Below are 5,754 nucleotides of genomic sequence, written 5' to 3'. Positions count from 1 at the left end.
TGCAGGGTTTGGGAGTGTGTTGCACTCAGAATGCAGGTTTCAGGAGTGTGTTGCCCTCAGAATGCAGGGTCCGGGATGGCGTTGCCCTCAGAATGCAGGGTTTGGGAATGTGTTGCCCTCAAAATGCAGGGATAAGGAGTGCGTTGCACTCAGAATGCAGGGATCAGGGGGGTGGGGAGTGATGTGAAGGGTGGTAGAGGACACTGCTATGGGCAAGGTCACCCCCTTCACATCACCCCCCCCCCCCCACACACACACACACACACAGACACAGAGTGGTGTCTTCTGCCCTTTCCCTATAGCAGTAACCTCTGGCCCCCCTTCCCACCCAAAGCAGTGTCCTACCTGCTTCAAAAGGTGGAAACCGGGAGGCAGCACAGTTCTGGACAGAGGGCGGGAGCTGGCAGAGTCAATTTTCATATTAGCAAGCTGGTGATTGGTTTCTTAGGACCACCCTGTGTCCTAGCAACCAATCACCTGTGTCGGTTTAACTTAAAAAGTTAATTTGGCCAGCTCCTCCTCCTGCCCTCCCTCCTGAGCTGTACTTCCTCCCGGTCTCCGCAGTTTACTGATGACAGCAACGGAGGAGGTGCAGCCGAGCTGTGGAGGAGGCTTGAGGCTGGAAGGAGAGGAGAGAGAGGTCCGGCACCTACCCTGTTTCCCCTAAAATAAGACCTAGTGTGATTGTCGGTGATAGCTGCAATAAAAGCCCTACCCCCCAAATAAGCCCTAGTTAAAGTCCTTGTAGGTCTTCTTTTCAGGCTAGGGCTTATTTTTGAGGAAGCAGGGTAGGGCTTATTTGGTTGGTAGGGCTTATATTGCAGCCAACACCGACAATCAGGCTAGGTCTTATTTTAGGGGAAACAGGGTAGAAGGCATTTGATTAGAGCCAGGGGCTCTAATTGGCTTCAAAAAAGGATGAGCTCTTGTGGGGCAATAGCGTATAATTATTCGCGTTTGTCTTCCTGATTCTCCTCCCGGCCAATCCCGACTCAGGACTCGGGTCCTGAGACTTTATCGGCCAAGAGGAGAAGTGGTCCTATTGGCCACTGAGGAAGAGGAGGGAGGAGATGCAGGGGAAGCCGCGCCACCTTGAAGTCGAGGAAGGAGTAGACGCAAGGTGAAGCCACTGCCCAGAGCAAGCCGGCGACCTAGATGGGGAAAAGTGCAGAGATCGATTGACTGATTGACCGCCAGGGGGGTGGTGGTTGCGGGAGACCCGACTGACCTCTGGGGGGTATCAGCTGACAGATTGCCACCCCCAAAAAATATACCACTAGCCACCACTGGTAACTATGTTATGGATCACAGGAGTGCAGTTCGTTTTGCACTCTTGTGATCCATTTTTACCCAACAGCGCTGCTCCAGGATCTGAAAAGATCCCAAATGTATGGATCCACCCAGAAGCCTGGACTGACAGCTGGCTCAGCCTCTCAGGGAGCTGCTCCTTGTTGCGCTAGGGTGCAGTGTGGTACACGATTTAGTGCATTGCTCGGCTTCCTTTTTCATTCTTGCCAATGTACAGCAGCATGATGTGCTGCGCTGCTTTGGAGTGCAATGCGATTCTGTACAGCATGCTACGATAAGATGTAGAATGCCTGCATTTTATCACAGCACACTGCAGCACAGCCCTGGACTGCATTGCAGTGTGAATGGGACACACAGGTTATAACTGATTTCTGTGTGTCCTTGCAGTGATAGACCTTTTACAATGCAATAAAACATCTGTCACTGCATAACATGTAAATTACACATTAAGCTAAGCAGTGTGATAGCCCTGATGTTTTTTACAATCTTTTCAGGATTTTTTTAGGAGTGTTCTTTAGCTGACACCGCACTGCGGTAGCTGACACCGCAAAAAGAAAGGTTATACATTTTACAAATTTCCCAAGTGAATTTTTGTATAATATGTATCTCTGAGGTGTGTCTTTTACTCATTTGTCATTAGATTTTTTGGTAAACAATTAAAGAACCTAACAGAGTAGTGCTGGGACAAAGTCCTCATGCGCCCAAGGCAAAGATGCTAAAGTGCATCCCATCCAAACTGATATAGGTGGGCCTTGCAATACAAATTTTTCAGTGGGTAGACTGGTGCAGGGTGCATAAATTTCAGCCCCAAGTTTACCATCTTATTGCCCATGGAAAACTGAATGTCATGGAGAAGGTCGTGGGGGGGGGGGGGGGTGTTAAGCTAGTGTCATTGGGTACAGTAAAACAGAGCGAGATTCTCATTAAAATTATGTGTCTTTAATTTGATCTTCCATATGGGAACGTGTGAAAAATGTATTTGGTGATTTGTCAGTTTATAAAGGCACTAAAAATGTAGCACTACTTAAAAACAAACAGTGTTTAGAGCCTTACATATGAACAATGAGAGAGAAGCTCTCCCAGTGTATTAATGATTTGATCCAGAGTGGTAGCAGACTCCCACAGTAACAGAGGAGCATCGCTGATTTTTCTTGGAACTGCTCTCCTAGTGTACTCTGTAAAGCTGGGCTGTCAATTTGACAGCCAGGTGTTTCGAATAATAAAGGGAGAGCTGGCTTATGTTGAGCCAAGAAAGACTCCCTACTGCAGATATGCCCTTTTGCTACATGATTAACCTCCCCTGTCTCTGCTTCATTCCAGCCATGCAACAGAGGGAGTTAATCACAATGATATGACCATAGTCGTTAAGCTAGGCAGATAAGTGGTTTTCGGGTCATTTGCATTTCACTATAACATACCAACAGCATAAAAAACGGTTTTATTTAAAATAATTATCTTAATTGGGATGTGATAGTGACAGGGTCTTGCTAAAATGTACATACTGGATAAATATTTGGGAGGAAAGAAAGATGCTTCAGTGTACATCATTTCGTTTGATGAACTCTCCCCAACAGTCACTGCAACTTCACTACAATCAGCAAAAAATGAAGAGATGTGCTAGGATGTAGGTTGTTAAAGAAGAAGTAAACCCTGCAAGGAAAAAAAAAGTTTTCCCCCTTCCCTGCAAAGTAAAGGCATAATATCCATTAACAGTTCGAATGTTGGCTGGTTCAAGAGGAACCGTGTATGGTCGGCCTTAGGTTTTTTGTCCAGCCAGTGGATTGAAGGGGAAAGAAAAAGAAAAAAAATGAATCAAAATTTGACAGGTCCCTTCTGTACTGCCCAAATTTTGTTCAGTGTGTGGCCAGCTTTAGGTTGGCTCCACTCTGTGATGGAGGAATGGAGTCAACCTTGAGCACAAACATGTTCAACCTATGGAGAAGGTAGCATTGAACGCACTAGAGGATTTGGGTGACTTGAGTAGTAAATTAAAGCCAAACTCTAGCTAAGAATTTTTAAGCACTTACAGCATGTTTTTATTTCCTTTGGGCTAAATTTTTTACATAAATTAACAAAAGCTGCCAGTGTTAAATGAGCGGGACCATTTTTAAGGCAGGGCAAAAGGGGCATTAATCATTGTTGTGGGGCCCAAAGCAGCTGTCTCATACTTGCCAACTAGGGATGGCCGAACGGTTTGCCCGGCAGTCGTTTTGTGGCGAATTTCGGCTGTTCGCCGTCCACCCGATCGGCAGACTTCCGTGTTTACTGTGTAAAAGAACTTTGACCTATGATGACACATCCATCATGGGGTACAGGACAGCCAATTGAGACATTACAGCACATGGACACTTGGACATTCCCCCTAACTTATAAATACACCCGATCCGGCGGCCATTTTACATTCTTTCTTCTGTCACTATAGGGAGAGGTTGCTGTGTGGAGCAGGGAGAGACTTCTGTGACCCAAATCGCTATTTATTAGGTCCACAAAAGTTCTTTTAAGGACTGGTATCATGGTATAAGTGTTAGATGTAGTTCAGGATATAGGTTTGAGGCTGTGCTAGTGATTGTTGCAGCAGCCTGAGTGTCTTTTGTCAGTGTAGAGAAAGGGACAGGACGCTGTGTGCTGCAGAGACAGTCAGTGTAATCATTAGCTGTTACTATTAGGTCCACAAAAGTGCTATTCAAGTTTCTGTTCCAGCAGCCTCTGTTTTGTCAGTTTATATAGGGACAGGCAGGAAGCTGTGTGTGAGGCAGTGAGGGACAGTCAGTTTAATCAGTAGCTGTTACTATTATGTCCACAAAGGTTCTTTTCAGGACTGGTATGGTAATAGGCTTGTACACGTATAATATTCTTTCTTCCAAATATAGAAATAATATTATACTTGACTGCTGCCCGTCTGCTGCAGTCTGCTAATCATTCACAACCTACTTGTTCCACAAAGGTCCTTATAAGGACTGGTAAGGTCTAGGGTGCTATAGTACATAGGGTTGAGTGAGGTACAGTCTGCTATTCCATAAGGACTGGTATAGGTCCACAATACATAGGGTTGAGGTGCACTACTGCTGACCGCTGCCCTATACTGCAGCAGTCCTTCATCAGTATAGGGACTGACGTACAGTCTGCTAATCAGTCACAACCTACTTGTTCCACAAAGGTCCTTATAAGGACTGGTAAGGTCTAGGGTGCTACAGTACATAGGGATGAGTGAGGTACAGTCTGCTATTCCATAAGGACTGGTATAGGTCCACAATACATAGGGTTGAGGTGCACTACTGCTGACCGCTGCCCTATACTGCAGCAGTCCTTCATCAGTATAGGGACTGACGTACAGTCTGCTAATCAGTCACAACCTACTTGTTCCACAAAGGTCCTTATAAGGACTGGTAAGGTCTAGGGTGCTACAGTACATAGGGTTGAGTGAGGTACAGTCTGCTATTCCATAAGGACTGGTATAGGTCCACAATACATAGGGTTGAGGTGCACTACTGCTGACCGCTGCCCTATACTGCAGCAGTCCTTCATCAGTATAGGGACTGACGTACAGTCTGCTAATCAGTCACAACCTACTTGTTCCACAAAGGTCCTTATAAGGACTGGTAAGGTCTAGGGTGCTACAGTACATAGGGTTGAGTGAGGTACAGTCTGCTATTCCATAAGGACTGGTATAGGTCCACAATACATAGGGTTGAGGTGCACTACTGCTGACCTCTGCCCTATACTGCAGCAGTCCTTCATCAGTTAAGGGACTGATGTACAGTCTGCTAATCAGTCATGTAGTATGGGTCTAAATTTATATATAACTTTAGTTATTGAATTACAAGAATAGTTAAGAATGATTGCTTATATCTATATACAACATGTTTAATGCATGAGGCATCTGCTTCACTATGCTATGGGAAGTTGGGAACCTTTGACCTTTTCTTTTCATCAGTTGTAGCTATTGTCTTCACTACCATATAAATATGACTGGGAGACTAGTTTGCATTTTGAGGAAGGCGGGAGCCTGGCTGTCTAATCTAGGTAGCTCATTTATAAAATGAGCTTGTGACTCCCCTGGATTCAATATGCTGTATTTATCCTGTATCGTATCATCTGTATACATCTTTAATCAAAGCTAAGTAAATCTTTTTATTACATTCTTTGTGTGTTGTTGTGTTTTAATCCTTGCATTTACTGACCACATATCTGAAAGGGTAAATATATGAATGAACCTAGGGTTAAATGTAACATGAGATTTAACCCCTTAATACAAGTCACAACCTACTTGTTCCACAAAGGTCCTTATAAGGACTGGTAAGGTCTAGGGTGCTACAGTACATAGGGATGAGTGAGGTACAGTCTGCTATTCCATAAGGACTGGTATAGGTCCACAATACATAGGGTTGAGGTGCACTACTGCTGACCGCTGCCCTATACTGCAGCAGTCCTTCATCAGTATAGGGA

The sequence above is a fragment of the Lithobates pipiens genome, unplaced genomic scaffold, assembly GCF_037356315.1.
Source record: "Lithobates pipiens isolate NorthernLeopardFrog02 unplaced genomic scaffold, aLitPip1_a1.2 Scaffold_19, whole genome shotgun sequence".
NCBI classification, from domain to species: Eukaryota; Metazoa; Chordata; class Amphibia; order Anura; family Ranidae; genus Lithobates; species Lithobates pipiens.
The sequence above is the reverse complement of the archived record's forward strand: the minus strand, read 5'-3'. Positions refer to the sequence as shown.